The sequence below is a fragment of the Corvus cornix genome, chromosome 4A (assembly GCF_000738735.6).
Source record: "Corvus cornix cornix isolate S_Up_H32 chromosome 4A, ASM73873v5, whole genome shotgun sequence".
NCBI classification, from domain to species: Eukaryota; Metazoa; Chordata; class Aves; order Passeriformes; family Corvidae; genus Corvus; species Corvus cornix.
Window position 1 is genome coordinate 849,675 of NC_047058.1, and position 16,415 is coordinate 866,089.

The 16,415-nt window shown below is 47.8% G+C and overlaps 1 long non-coding RNA gene across 1 annotated transcript; it reads left to right on the top strand.

Annotated features, from left to right (window-relative positions):
• Positions 1-322: 322 nt before the first annotated feature.
• On the top strand, positions 323-13,804 carry LOC109145015. The gene is made up of 4 exons (XR_002046137.2): positions 323-461; positions 9,190-9,306; positions 13,189-13,360; positions 13,521-13,804. It is a non-coding gene; the product is annotated as an uncharacterized LOC109145015 (long non-coding RNA).
• Positions 13,805-16,415: the final 2,611 nt, after the last annotated feature.

A 16,415-nucleotide genomic window follows, 5' to 3' on the forward strand; every position in this document is an offset into this window, starting at 1 on the left:
ATTAATCTCAAGAAATAAATCACATAAATAAGAGATAAGCACATGTTTCCCCCCAAGCAAATGGAGGCCACTTGGCTGTGAAAGGCGCATCCTTCTCAAATAATGAGTGGGAGACTCTAATTCTAGGCTCGCAGTCAGTGTTTCTGTAGGGGCTTGCAGGCTGTGAGCAGAGGAGTAGCTGAGCATTATCAGGCATCTGTTGAGAGGGTGTACATCTGACACAGCTCACAGAGCCAGCAGAAAAGTCAGCACAGACTATTTTCCCACCCACACACTTTCACAAGGAGTCAATGGCGCCACTACTGCGCAGGTCTTGTAAAGGGTCAAGGATTTATTTTTCTTGAGTGAGCAACCAACTTCTTTTTCCATCAGCAATAATATTTTGTGACAGCAAGGCACCATCCCTAGGATCCCAGTAGTCTCTGACCCAACAGATACTGAAACTGCAAGAACACTGCTAGGTAAGTGCCCAGCATTCGGTCATGCACAGAATGCCCCCCTTTGCACTGGGTGAGATGTCCAAGACAGACGCTGGAAAGGCGAAGAACACCTAAATTGCCACAGTAATCTTAATCCACCTCCTTCATGTTTCATTGCATAAGCCTCAGTAATGAGGGCTTTGCAGGAATGCTGATTGAGGTGTCAGGAGGGACAGACAGATGGGGCTGGTCCAACACCAGGCACTGGAGAGGCAGGAGGGGTCTCAAGTGTGGGTTATTTATTGGGTACAGAGGCAGAGGCTGTCCGGATTGTGTTACCCAGCATCCACCTTCATCTTTCTTTTCCCTCTGGACAGTGAAAACCAGGGAATTCTGTGTGGAGAAACCACATGGATGAGGTCTGGTGCAGACTGCAGTAGCAATTCTGAGTGCTGTAACGTGACTGTGGCAGCAAACTTGGGTTAATCTGGAGTTTGGCTTTTGTGGCTCTAGGAGGCACTTCATGAAAACCCAAACCAGCCGAGTCAAATGAACGAACACCCCACATCCTTGGTAGCCTGACTCTGCTAAAATTAAATGCCCTGAGATGCGCATCTCTCATCAGCTCTTTCTTAAACTTGTCTTTATTTTCTTCCCTCTGCAGCATCCACAAAGCAGGGCAGCACTGCAGCTCCCCAGGGTCACCCATCCCCCACTCCCTCCCAGGCAGTCCCATTTCTGGAGTGGTCTGGGCTGTGTTCCTTGGCCCCGGCATTTCACCTCTCCATCCCCACAGCCCTGTTGCAGCCTCTCATTTATTCTGGGCCATACTGGCAGCTGGCTTGATTCTTGCAAAGCTACCAAACCACATCTCATGGAGATTGATCACAGGAGCCATTGTTGTCCTGTGGAAAGCCATTTATTTAGTTAGTCCCCAGGGTGTCTCTGGAGGGAGAGGGGGAAGGTGGACAATTACGGGAGTGAAGGATCTCTGCTCAGCTCAGGCTTTCTCAGGGATGTGAAACCCCAGCCAACCACAGTGTGCTTCCACCCAGACATGGGGCTATTTTTAGTGCAACATTTCAGCTGGATTGCTGTTCCCTCTGCTCAGAGCCCAAATGTTCTCTCAGGCACTGACTATTGTGAGTGGCCTGAGGTGGGAGGGTGGCACAGCTTTTCCCTGCACGCTGGGCAGCCATAAGGGCCTGAAATCAGGGCAGGTGGCAGATCCAACAGCCTTATCTGCAAAGGGCTCTTCAGGGCATCCTCTGCTGAAGTCTGGGTTGGTAACTCATAGCACAGGACAGGCTTCTGCTGCCCTTCTTTCTCTGCTCAGGCTCTGTTAAACTCCCAAGCTGCAAGTCCCTTGCACCAGACCTGCAGAACCATCCAGGTGTGCAGAGCAGGATGTGCGCAGGGATTCTGGAGGGCTGTGAATGGCATGGAGGTTTGGCTGCCCTCAGATGGCATCTCTCCATGCTCTCGTGTCACACCTGCCGTGTGGCAGCTGAGGCATTGCAAAGTGTATATAGGAAAAAAAAAGATCGAAAAACAACGCACCATCGATCTGCATCAACTCTTTTCAGGCTCTTCCCCCACCTGCAGGCAGGAAAGTTCTGGGAAATGCTTTGACGTCCTGCTCAGCAGAGCAGTCCCGGCTCTCAACCAGCTCTGTGTTTGCCTCCCAGCTAGCCCAGTATCCCTTGCTCCCTTCAGGAGCTTTCCCCATTGGCTGGAGATGTTTTCCTGGGACAATGTCTCTCCTGCTTGTGGGGGTCACAGTGTGCAGGGACAGGAATTATTGGACTGCTGACTCTGGGACATGACTGTATTCTCCAGGAGAAACAGAAGATAGGGAATAAATACTCTGTTTTAATGATTGGTTATGGAGACAGAGGTCATCACCATAGCAAACAGAGTCTCCTTTGGGGAAAGATGAGGGTCGCTGTGATAAGCTGGGTTGTTTCCCCATGCTGCGTGCTCACCAAGATGTTTGGGAAGTGCTTTGTGCCAGTGAGCTCTGCTGCATGTGTGTCTGGTTGGGCACAGGGCAGCTCTTCCTGTGCCTGGACTGGAAACGTTTTAAACAGGAGACCGAAGAGTAGCAAATAATAAAAACCACACTCCAATCTGAAATTACTGGATGAATAATCATTGGTGTTGAAATATATGAAACTCTGTGAGTCTGGGCTCTCAGTGCTTTCACCAATACCCAGTGGATGTCCAAATACAAACAATGAACAACTGCAGCAAACACAGTGTGGGGAAGGGAAGTGACAGCTTTGCTCTGTCTCTGGGCAAGAGAACCAGGTTTCTCAGGGGCGCTGTGGCCACTGTGTGTCTGGGCCACACAAAGGAAGTTTTGTGCCCAGACCCCCTCCCTGGTTCCTGGTTCCCTCTCCCTGTGCCTTCCTCTTCTGCTGCTGCTGGGCTGCAAACCTGGGTGCCCTGGCTCTGAGGGGCTCCCAACCACACACAACTGCCCCATCTGTGCCCAAGTGCTGTGTCTAGGACTCACCCAGAGCTTTTTCCATGAAGGAATTGCTCTGGGAGCCCTCGACTATGGCAAGATGGTTCACACTCCCTCCAATAACCTTTGGAAAAGGTCCATAGCCAGCCGAGTGTTGAGCTGCCAGCTCCAACTGGAGAAGTGGGTTAGCAAAACAGAGACAGATGGCCAGGATTTAACTTGGGCACTTTTTCATTACTTCCATCATGACAGCCGTCAGGAGTGTCTCTGCTGCCTTTGCTGTAACTGGAGGATTGGGCTCCCTCTCAGCCCCAGCTCGGTGGCACCCTGTGCCCTTGCTGGGATCTGGGGGCAGACCTGACTCTCCCTGCCAGGACTGGAACCAGTCCCTGTATACACAGCCATACTGGGAGTAGTGGTGCAGGGGCTGCTGTGTTCAAAGAGGAAGGGAGGGCAGGGGGTCCAATCTGCAGAGTAAGAGCAGTGTCCTACAGGGATAATGAAAGAGGTAGGTCAGGCAGGGAGGCATGCGGGGAGGTGATGGAGCTGGTGGGGATGAGGACACATCAGTCCAGGGCCCAGAACGCATGAACAGATCATGGTAGCAAATCTGACATTCCCCTGGCATCAGCACTGACTACACAGGTTTTTTGAAGGACTTTGCTGCCAGATTGCACAAAAACTCCACTCCAGGCTGGTGTCTGGGTTTAGAGTGGGCAGCAAAGGGTCCTGGGCCTTGTGCAGCACCCACAGGGTTCGGTCCCACACGATGCAGGGGATAACTGCATTAGCCATCCCATTGTTCTGCAAACTGCAAGCTGCTGCCCACCTCTCGGCCATGCCTGGCTGGATCCTCCCACATTCCTCATCCTGTGCAGGACAAGTCTGCAGGGGGGAGCTGTCCCACTTGTTCTTCAAGCCTCACTGGTCCATGCTAATGTCCCCTCAATCACAGCTGGAGTAAGTTGGACCCTGATTCCAAATCCAAATCATTGCTAGATAAAACCAAGAGGGATGTATCAGTGATGAGATGAGAGAGATTCATTCTTTGCCTGGGTGGAGAGAAAATACATGCCAGGCAACGTCTGGTTTCTATCAGCAATTTAAATGGCTCTCTGGATGTAAGACGAATATGTCCTGTAACTGGGGAGCACCACACTGCACTTGCAGGGCTTCTCCCTCTCCCAAGCCCAGCTGCTGCAGAAATAGAGGCAGGCAAAATTGTCCGGGGTCAGGAGTCACCAGCACTTAGTTTTTAAATAGTTTGGCTATTTTCAATGCTAACAGTGTTTGTTTTTTTGGACACAAACTTTGCCCAGCCTCCTGCTCCAACTCCAGCAGAGCAGCTGGCCACTGGCACAGATGCCACTGTGGTGGCACCAGGGTGTAACACATCCGCCCAGGGACATGGCATCACAGCAAATCCTTGTCCAGAGCCTCCCTGAGTGCTGGCTGCTCGGTAGAAGCCTCGTGTACCTGCTGTAGGTGACCCTGAATGGCACCTTACCAAGGGTGTTCCTAGCTGGCATTGGAGCTGCTGGTTTGTGCTTGTCACAGTCCCTGTGCTGGGGGATTTCAGCTTCGCCAGCAAGCTTCTTGTTCAAACATCAGCTGTACTAAATTTGTACAAAGCATTTCTCATGCTGTCCAGATGCCACTGCTTCTAAAAATAGTCCAGTCTAGTCTGTTTTCCCAGCTTCTTGCCTTTTATCAGCAATAGTTTTAATAGTCTTTGCAATACTTAAGGAGTCATTTGTCCACGTCAGGCCAGCAACTGCTGGAAATAAGAGTCAATTCCAGTTCTCCCATACTCCCATTCATGCCCTACACAAAAAAAAAAAAAAACAAAAAGACCATGAAGAAACTTTTTGCATTGGAAAACAGAAGTTTTTGATGCACACTTAACAGGAGCTGGGTGGCAATGGGTGAAATCCAACCTTTCCCTGCAGACCTACCCAGCACACAAAAGCTGCCATGGGTCCTTCCCTTGGCACTGGTGCAGCACCTGGAGTGGGAGCAGGATGTCTCTGAGTATCCCCAGCATGGTGAGCTGTGCAATCTTACCAGAACAAGGAGAGCCATAGGATGGATTGGATAGGGTGGGAGGAGATGAGAAAACAGGACATGACATGAGATTGAGTGGGTTGGGATGGGAAGAGGATGGGGTAGGAGAGGGCACAATGGTGTGCCAGGCCAGCATCCAGGGACAGTTCTGTCCTGTTGCCAGTTTGGTGAGAAAAGCTGAGGCACATACTCATGCCTCAGTTTCCCCTCTCAGTGGGTATCACTGTGCTCTTTGAGAGCCTGGCAACTTTGTCAGGCTGGAGGTCACCATATCAGCTGTTTTGAGCGCCAGACACAGACATTATTTGTGACACTGCTGTGCTTGCTTTTATTTTATTTCATGTAAAATTTATGCCTTTTCTGAAGCATTTCTGCAAACACAGCTCTTAGGGAACCATGTCATTATATAAGTATACAGTGATATGTCCAGTTCTTGAATGTTGTGGCTCTTCCTCTGTTTATTTTTCCTCCTCCTGGACCTTTTGTTCAGCAGACAGGCTGGATTTTTTTTCTTTTGGCTCTGTCTTCCTGGAGTGAGCATCCCAGGAGGTGCAGCATTGACAGAGCTGGTGCAGGACTGTGTTGAAGTCCCAGGGGTGGTCACAGGGATGAGTGGGGGACCAGGAGGAGAGTGATGGGTGCCTTGAAGAATAAGTCCAAGGGAAGAGCAGGGGCAGAGGCTTTCCTGAAACATATCCAGCATCAGCCTGGCTGGCCCGGAGGTTGCATTCACATTTCTGGGTGTGATGGCCCTGGAGAGACAGCTTGGGAGAGAAACAATCCTCCTCTGAATGCTGCACTGGGATCATACCTGAGAGCCTTTGACAGCAAAGCTCTGCCTGTTCTCCTTGCAGAAGAGCCTTTGGGACCAGTGGACACTTGCATGCACCCAGATGTGGGCTCAGGCATGGACCAGCGGTGGGAGGTGCTGGCTGTGTGTGGGCAGGGGTAGTCGTGCAGGCTTGTGCCCAGGAAGGCCCAGCCAGGGCACACAGTTCTCTTTGCCAGGTCCCCTCTGCGGGAGCTGCTCCCGTACCCTGCCCTTTATTGTGGTTCTTCCCAGTGGCTGCTGGAAGGCCGTGGAACAAACAAACGCAGGAACAATGCTTTCCAGGAACCCTGCACTTCCTCCGGGAGCCCCAGGGTCAGGGCTGGGAACGCCGCAGAAACACACTCTGCTGGCTGTGGAGAGAGCTGGAGTGGGGAGCATCCCGCCCAGCCATCCTGCCAGTGGTTTTGGTAAAAAAATTTAAAAAAACAAAACAAAGCAACATTTGCACCTTATCCTCCATCCCCCAAAAGAGTGTTTGAATTCCCGGTGCGAGGACTGGAACACATCGGTGTTTCAGGGAAGGCTCAAAAAGTGCTGATGAAGCATTTGGACTTCAAGACTTGCAGACTGGAGGGGAACATGCATGGTTAAAGGCTTGTTTCCACAGCTCCTCCAAAAAAAAACCATGCATTTTATGTATTTGTGGAATGGGCTGCATATAAATTATCCATAAATAAGCTTAACATTAGTGAGCAGGTGGAACAGGGCAGGGTTCAGGAAATTATGCAAAGAGAGTAGACAAAGAGCCAGACTTTGATTGCTCTTTGTGTTGGGGAGCTGGGCTCACTTTGTGCAGTCAGAACGAGTTAGTGCGGGGCACAAAGGCAACAATTTTGAGTTTGATTAAAGTCTGTGACAGCATTCATATGTTAAATGATTATGCGCTACTATCTGCTGCTACAGCATGCATATCACAGGAGAATCACAAACGAATCTGTTGAGGCCAGAGAGCAGTGTCAAAGGAGATGTAATTAAAAAGCTAAACAAGAGCAGGGTAAAAAACCAAATTTGTTGTGGTTCTTACTCAATGACCAGACACATCAAGTCAGGAAGAAATGAATAACATGGAGCAACACAGATATATGTAGAATTTGAAATTCTAATCCGCATGTAAATATTGTAGTCAGTATCCTGTCTCCCACCTTCAGAACTTCAGACACACAAGAACTGTGTGGCATCCCCCGTGCAAGCCCATGCCTGTGGAGGCAGGCCAGGGCTCTTCAAAGGCATTCCCAGCATAAGGATTATTTTGCCTTTATGTTTGCTGCCCATTCAGTCTTTTGTGAGATGCCACAAGGAATCGAGTGACATTTGAAACAGGAACAAGGACTAGACACGTCCCCCCCTCCCTGTGTCAGTCACACAATGCCTGGCGGAGGAGCTGCCGAAGGTGCTGCAAGGCAGAGCTGATGCATCACCTTCACACAGGAGGGGACTGCACGGACCTTGCATCCCACGTGTGCTGCCTTCAACCCCTGCCTCCACTCACAAGTGAGAAGATGTCTCTGAAACCCTCGATGACGAGCAGGAGGGGGAAAGTGGGCAGGTGATGGGCCGCAGAGCCATGGTGTCCCCTCCCTGCCATGGCCCTTCCTGACTGACATTGACATGGATGTGGGAGCCATCTTGCTTACATTTCGACAGCTATAGCGTGTCCCAGGCTGGGCTCACAAAACGCCCCGCAGCTGCACGGGAGAAATGAGATCATCTCTATGCAGGCCGGGGATGCCCAGATCTCTAGTGCGCAGGTAAAACTGGGCTATGGGGGCTGTGGAGGAATTGCCCCGGCTCCCAGGGCCCCGGAATACAGCTGAGTGGCTGCCCAGGGACACTGGAAATTAATTCACCAGTCCTGTTATGCTGATTGGCTGCTGCCAGGCTTAGGTTGCTTGCAGAGGGATTCACCCAGGGCTGGCTTAGCAACATCTGTGTCCTGATCCCAAGCAAGGTGCGCAGGGTCCTGCAATGTCACCCTGTCACCACTTCTGCCCCCAGGATAGAATCACAGAATGGTTTAGGGTGCAAAAGCCCTCTAAGATCATCCAGTCCAACCATTAACCCAGCACAGTGTTCACTGCTAAGCCACAACCCCAAGTGACACATCCATGTGCCTTTTGAACGTTCAGGACAACACTCCCCCAAAATCCTTTCATTCCCATTCCACTATTGCCAACTTTCTTCTCACAAAGCATTTTCCCCTCCCCCCAAAAGAAAAGAACAGAAATGAAGAGTGCATAAAGATTTTTATCTGCAGCCAGAGGGCTCTGGGAACATGTCTGCCTGCCTGGCAGCAGGGCGGGCTGGTTCTGTGGGAAGGGCAGGCTCTGTGGGGAGGGCTGGCTCCATGAGGAGGGCAGGCTTGTGGGGAGAGCAGGCTCCATGGGGAGGGCTGGAGGGTTCCATAGGGAGCCCCGTCCAGCTGCCACCCTCAACATAGGGCTGGCCAGTGCTCACCATGCACCAGATTGCAGTGAAAGGTTTTATTGCCCAGTCAGCTCACCCATATCAGCCAGCTATTTGGCTGAAGGGGAGGCATCCATTCAAAGCCAGTTTACAGCAGAGGCTTTATTTTTATTTTAAATCATCTGGAAATTTAAAATCCCCTTTGGCACTCATCCACTTTGGAGAGAGAGCCAGGCCTGTCTGGCCAAGCAGCCCTGCTCTAGCTGAGCTGGGTGGATCCAGTGCTGGGATATTCTTTTAACTCGAGCAGGAGTGGGATACTCGCTTTCTTCCAGCAGCTCCATGAACTCCCCACACCGAGTGTCAGTTTGGTTCTCATGCTGTGTGTATCACACAGCATGGATGTCACTCAGAGGCATTCAGGGTTTGCTGTGACATCTGTGACATGGTGCCTTGGCCAGGACAAAGAGCAATGGGACAGGCGGTATGTGTAGGGTTCGCCCCAGGTGAAGGGCAACCATGCAAAACATGGGTTGTTTATTTTCATTGTGGGATGGCTGCAGGTCTGACAGGAGACTCTGCTCAGGACTGGCTGAACCTGGAGGCACAGGCATGCTGAGTTTAGAGCAGAGCCCTGGTAAGTTCTCCATGAGCGGTATTCTCCCCCCAAATCCACAATATTTTATTGGATTTTTCCTCCGCAGGATGGCAAACCCAAGGTGGGTCATCCCTTGGGTCAAGGGGTGTTTTGGAGAATGAAAAAAAAAAAAAAAGATAAGTAAATCCAGTGCCTGCATGCAGTTATAGTTGCATAGACCTGTTTTTCACCCTGCAGGAAAACAGAAGGCACTGGAAATCTCCAGCCTGCTCTGGCTGCTGGCACATCTGGCTCCCTAGCCCTGTGTGTCCCTTCACTGTGGCTTCTCAGCAGGAAGGCAGGTTAGTCTGGAACAAGGCAGAGAACAGATCAATGACAAGGATTTATCCATTCTGTGTCACAGAAAGAAAATTGAGAAGTCCCTGCCCAGCAGCTTGGGATTGCCACTGTGGAGACTGAATCTGCTGAGTGCACCAGCTGCAAGACAGAACAGCATCTTTTATCCAAAAAAGTGGGTGAGGTGAGCAACTGTGTGTTCAGTGAAGAGTAGAGGATCTCCAGATGCAGCTTTCAAATACATCCCAGGAGGGCCTGGGCTGCCCTCCTGCCCTTGAGGTGGGAGCTCTACAACCTGGGGCAGCTGCAGCCAGTGTTGTGTTCCCTGCCTGATCCATGCCTGGAGGGAATGAGGATTATTGCTTGTGAGCGTCTTTCCTGGTAGGAGAGGAAGGGAATACGAATCAGGCTGGGAGAGGGGATCAAACAGGCATGGAACCATAACCTCTCAGCCTATCCTTCCCAACCTGCCCTGTCCCACTGGCTCCTGCTTCCAGGCACAGTCCCCATCCCTGCTCCAGAATGTCAGCACTGCAGTGGATGGGCTTCCCCTTCTCTCTCCCCAAGTCCTGCTGCACAAGAGCTGGTCCCTGCAAGGAAAGACCAGTTCCACCACCAGCACATGCCCATGAGGACCAGGCACAAGGAGACACGAGCAGAGACTCTTGTCTAATCTTAGCTAAGCCCTTGCAAAGCCCTACTGCACAGACACAAACTAGACTTCTTCGGAGTCTCATAAAACTGAAAAAACTGTGGCCAGACCCTTATAGCAATGGCAACACACTCTCTTTAGCACAAAGCCTATCTTCCCACATTGGATTTCAAGTCCCCCTTTCAAAGTATGGAAGCATTAGATCTTTCCAAAGAAAGGATTTCCTGAATTATTATAACACTGGAAAAAATAATGTAGTCTTCCCTGGCTCTCACAGGCTATTGAAGTACTTAGCTGAATTTTTTTCTTAAAAAAACAAAAGCTAGAGTCATGACATAAGAACAGGGTCTTGTACTTAGAAGGGACATGAACCTCCAGAGCAGGCTTTGCTACCAACTCTGCCTCTAATAATAGCTGCCAACTTTGTGAGCATTGTACATTGTTTAAAGAATCTAATCAAGTTATATATTCCTTTTGAAGTCAGACAACTTTGACTTAGCAATGGCTTCAGAGCTTTGAAAAACCCAATCTTTTCTAGTTTGTCTTCCACGATGGTTTCTTACCTATCTCACATTGCTGAATAAATCATTATAAACATAAAACCAGATGCCTGATGCTAACAGTAACTTTAGAGAGCCCTGCTTCCCCCAAGATGTATGGGCAATGACTAATACACTTTTAGCCTCCAGACTTAATTTAAAGCATTCTGGAATTGTGCACTGGTGAGATGAAGGTTGCCCAAGACAATAACTTTTACATTAAATATAATCTCTGTCTTTAGCAGCAACAAAGTTAAGGTTGCTCTCCTTCAGGCCCAGTGTCTCATCTGGCCATGGGTGCTCTGCGAGCCTGAAGGCACTGGAAAAAGAAGACCAACTTAAAGAAAACGAACTGTCTGTGTTTGAATGCATGGGAACAGCATCTTATGTGACTTGCAGTGAGCATGCAGCAGCCAGGCACTGCTCCTCACAGTGAAGTCAATGCTGTTTTCTGCGAAGGTGTGACAAGGGACAGTGCTGAGTCTCTCGACATGTCGTCTCCCTCTGGCAGAGCAACAAACACTCTATCTGCCCTCAGCCTGTCATCAGCTGAGCTACAGCATTTTGAAACCTGGAACTCACCTTGCCTGAAGACAGATCACGGATGTGTGGAGCAGTGCAGGGGGCTGTGCTGGTGGAAGATGAGTGTTCCTGACCCAGAGACCTCAATCTGTGGAAAGCCTGTAGCTAACAGCTGCTCCAGAGCTGCTTTGCAGAGAATATATTGCTTAACAGAGGAACACATTTACATGCATTTCTAGTACAGCTAAATTAGTGTCTGGAGATTGAGCTCTGGCAAAGAAACAAAGTTTTGAAAGCTTCCTTCTGTACCTTCACTTTCCTGTGTCTGTGCACACTGAGACTGCAATTGGGTTAATCTTGACATTCTATTTTCATAATTTTGTCACCCCTGTTCTACAAGGTTTGCTGTCTTCCTTGGTTTGGTTATTTGAAGAAATAACCAAAAAGTGGAGAGAAGAAAGGATGGGAGGAAATCTTTGGATCTGCCAAAGTTAAGGGAATTAATATTAGATAAACTCTTCCACACAGGCATGCTTTGCCCTTGTGACATTGCTGGCACAGCGTGGCACTTTGGAAAGCTCAGTACAGAATTTCCTGACACAGAGTGAAATAAAAGGAGTCATTGCTAAAAATATACCAACAAGGAGGCTCATGGGGAACTCATGGGGGGATTATTCCTCCTCCCCAAACTTCATGGCAATACCCTTGTTTTGTTGAGGGACCCTTTGTGGCAGCCTCCCAAGCAACATGGTCACACTGAAGCCCAAGGATGTGTTTGAAACCCTTGCAAAGATACCCCATGAAAAATAAAAGCATCCCAAAACAACCAGATAGAGATTTCTCATAAGTTCGCCTTTTGTATGAAATTTGTGTTACCTTTGCATCACAGCTTAGCCTTTCCTAATTTCCAGCTGTTTGGTAAAGCTTCAGCCCTGGACTGGTTTTTTTTCATTCTCATTTTCAAATGAAACCTCACCACATTATTTGATATGGAGAACAAGGTAAAGCACAGAGTGGCTTGAGGAGAGGAAAGACTCCAGACCCAACATCTCCCAGGAAACTTTTGCCACCTTTTGCTCAACTACAGGAGAGCTCCTTGCCAAACCAGACCCCACCAGCTCTCCAGCCACACTTGCAGCAGCACCAAATCCATCTCCAGAGGAGGTTACTAGGGCATTAGAATATAAAAGACCATAACTTATGTATTTTAAGCCATATTTTTAATTATGTTGGATAGCAAGCAAGCCCTGAAAATCATCTTTTACAGAAAGCGTTAATTTTAGATGATGTTTTTCGCTTATAAAGAATGATTTACCTGTCTCTGTGGGGTTGTACCTTTTGTACAATAGAGCACGTCTGTTCTGGTTCCTTACATATGAGGTACAGATCCCAGGCAAGCAGCTGTCCTATGGTGTTGTGGGGTTTCCATTACAAATGGGAATCCTTTACAGGCAGCTTTCATTTTTTCATCTGAAAGCCTCAATACACTGGCAGTTATCAGAGTCCTGTGAACTTTCATATCTATTATGCCATCACCACAACAAATGCTTTCAAATTAACAACCAGCCACATTTCCTCTCTATGACCAAGCAGGAAAATGAAGAGAAAAGACAGAAATTATTACATTACAGAATACCTTCTCCTCAGTCCCACTTAGCAATCACTTTGTAAAGATATCTGAAAGGTTATTTACATTGGGATAAATCTAAGGGGATGAATAAGAGCAAACACTCCAAAAAGGGATCACAGCTGTTTCCTTTCTTATCCCTGCCTCTCTGCTTCCAAGTAATTGCCCTCATGCCAGTGTCAGATGGGATCCTCACAAAATGGTGAGAAACAGGCATTTTAAGTAATGTCATAAATACATTTTTATTTCAATTTTTAGCTTATTGCTTTTTCCAATTCCTGTTTGCCTTCGGAAAGGGGTATCTTCAATGTGTGCATGGACAAGGGCAGGCACATGGAGAACAACCCCTTCTGTAGGAGCAGGTCCACTGCTGCGTTGGCAGTGACAGGAGGAATAGAATAACAGGAGGAACAGACTAAAAAGCAAGACAGCATTGCAAAAGGAATGTTTTCTAGCAATGTATTGCAGACCTGTCCCACCATTGCTGACAGAGGCTTCCAGACATGCAAACATGGTGGGATGCACAGCAAAAGGCTGGAATCATGGCCCGGCGCCTTTTCTGAGTACAACGTCAGGGTCCCAGGTGTTCATTTGGTACATCTGGCACAATGATCTTACATCTGAAAATAACAAGAGAGAGATTCAAAAATCAAGGAAATTCACTATTTTCACAGTGTTTTCTCACAACTTTCAATTCATCCTGTTAATTTCTCCATCTTTTGACAGTGCCTTTTCAAAGCATGATCAATGGCCACACCTGCTTGGCAATGAGAAGCGGAGTCTCAATCTTTGATGAGGACTTGCAGGGCTCCACGACCTTCGATGGTCACTGGTGGGAGATCACATTCAAGCAACCCCAGGGATTCCCCTGGCCTGGCAGCCTGTGGATAAAATCTGTGTGAGTGACTTAATATCCTCAAAAAAATTGCCATGGTGAATAATCCCCTGAGATTTGGTGTTGCCCTCAGAAACACAGGCTGTCCTTTATTATATTTAAACATCAAAGGATGCCATTTGCTTTTAAAATTATGTTTGGTGTTAATATTCTGCTCCTACAGGCCAGTTGGATCATGGGGAAGACACATTAATCTCAAAATGAAGGTCTGCTCTTCTGACTGATAGGCCTGAAAAATTGTGCAACAAATGCCAATGCACAACTCATTTATACTAGACACAACTGGTGGTAGATAAAGTTCTGTACCGGAAATGTGCATAAATGTTTTATTTCTACCTTCACTGAGAAGAAGACAGAATTTTGTACTTTATGTAACTCTTCCCTCACCCTGCTATAACTTGCGCCAAAATTTTAGCCTTGAAGAACTGTGGTGGGGGAGCTTTAATCAAGGGGACTCCTTTATGCCACAGGTTCAACTAAGAGGAGCTGCCAGAGTGTAGGTTCAGCCCCAATTTTTCTGTCCAAATGGTGATGCAAAAATCAGAAAAGTAGAAAATTTTATTATCCTTGTACTTCTGGGGCAGACTGAGGATCTTCAAAAACTTTGGAATGTCTTGGGGACAAAGACATTCTTCTCATCCCTGTGTCTTGTGTAACTTTAGGTGTTGTATGAGAGAAGATCACAGCAGAGAGAAAGGAAGATACAAATCCCTCTTTTCTTAGCCTGTTGGCTAAATTCCGAGTATTTTAAGCATTTCTGCTAGAGGTTGGTTCCCCCAGCGAGCCCCAGAGCTCTCATCTCTGACGGCTGTAAATCAAAGACTGTTCACAGGAGATCAGCACGTGCCAATACTGCTTTAGACTTTCTGGCATGTACACTTCATATATCAATAGCAACAGGCCGACCCTCCCTGCAAACCCTTTGGTGATCTCATGATTGTGTTTTGATTTAGTGGCAGGGGAGAAAAGCACAATAGAAGTCATATAAATGATTACATGCAAAGATCTGTTCATCTTGTGAGACCCCTTGTAAATAATTTAACAAAGATCTTTAACAAGTCTCACTCTAAAGGAAAAAGTATGTCCACTTTAAACCTTGCTTTTCCAATTTGGATGTTTAAATCAGTACAGCAGTCTTTTAAAACAGCCAGACTCCATAGAAATTGCCACAGAGAGACAGACACAGAGTTCTGGTTGCCTAGTGTAAAGGAGAAAAATGTGAGAAACTCTGTAACAGGCAAACATGGGGTAATCTCCCTTCCCCCAGAAGAGCTCATCCAAGCCTTGAAGACAAGTTAAAATATTAAAGCAAGAGGGTTTGCCCTTCCCAAACCACTGTTCACTTGAACTCTGCAGTGATGGTTTTCTCCACAGGAAGATTCTGCAAAGCTTTTGATAATTTTATGGGAACATCTCATTGCATATATTAAGAATTCCCTTTACCATCTCCCTCCCAGGACACAAGCCTCTCCAGTAAAATACAGCTGGAGACATCACGTCTCAAAGCCGTTGGGTACCTGCCCATGTGCAGCAGCCTTCACTGGCATGGCTGTTCCAGGGCATGGGTGAGGCTTGTGCGAGGAGTGTGGATCCCTCCGCAGGAGACACCTGATTCCCAGGGAGGGAGCACAGGGCAATTAGTCACTGTAAAACAGTCCAACGAGGCTAAAGAATTAGGAATTGCCCAGGCTCCAATAAAACCAAGTGCTTTATATGACTTGAGATGCAGTTGGAGGAATCTGGCTAATCTTTTACTCTCCTAGTAAATCATTCATTGAGGCCATCTGTGAAATATGAGAAGAGCAGCTTCAACCCAAGATTCCCGCTTAGCAAAGCTCTTACTGGCTTGGCCGGAAAGAAGCTTTCCTGATAAAGTTGATAGCTAGTCCAAACTCTCATGATTTCCAGCAGCAGTAATCCTGCCGGAGAGATTAGGGAAGCAGCCCTTGGAAGTCCTGAGGTATGGCCATGCACTACAGCAAAATTCAAGGGAACAAAAAACCATAAAATCCGCAGCACTTGCCAGGGCCTGGCCCTGACATGACCCTCGATGCTCTCAGGTTCAGTGGCCTCTGCAGGCAGGTCTGACCAACAGCCCCTGAATAAGTCACAGCCTCTCTGGGACGCAGAGTATTTATGGAGCTCCGGGAGAGCATCAAGGAAGAAATCCAGTGCCTTGATGGCCAAGACTGAACTGGGGTTTTCTTCAAGAAGTCTGGATGCCCATCTGGAAAGCCATACTCAGCTCTCACAGCTGAACCCAGAGCCCAAAATTCTCTGCTTCAGGAAAGTTCATGCTTGAATCAAATGATTACCGTGCGAGGTCATGTAATAATTCATCCAAAACACCCCTACCAATTCCCCACACCAGCCTGCTTGTCTGTGTCCTCTACCCGGACTTGATAGTCTTTTAAGAAGCAGTCAGTCTTTTTCCACAAGCATTACTACTAACCTGGGGATAGAAGAAAGTCCTTGGGCAAATATTTCATACAGCAAAATAAACAAAAAGGGAAATGGGCTGAGCACCTAACCAGAGTATTCAAGGACATGAGTTACAATCCACCTCCTCCGGGAATTAAGACAATACAGTTTTTTAAGGCTTTATTTTTTTTATATCTTCTAGCTTCCAAACTGTTAGGATCTGCAATTCCCATGTGACTCAATAGCTAGTAGGAACAGGTAGTTTCAAAGTGAAAGATGAGATGCACCAACTCCTAGAGCCAAGTGCTTGAAGGGAAGTGAAGTGAAGGCTCAAACAGGAGACAAAATAAGAGCGCAGCAGGGCAGGAGGCACAAGCCTACTGTCTTACCTGGTGTTGGACTCTCAGAGAAGGCAAGGTTTGCACACAAGGAGTCTGACCACATCCCACCTTTGAACTCTGTCAAATTCCTATCGTATTGTATAAGTCCAGACATTTATATGGTGTTTGTGTGCCCTGCAGAAATACAGCCATGGAAGGAAAAATCCACCCCGTCCTGCCCTGTGCTTAAGCTGGGCAAAAACATGCTTGGTTTAATATTAAAGCCTTGGTCCAAATTACAGCCCTCTTGATGACCA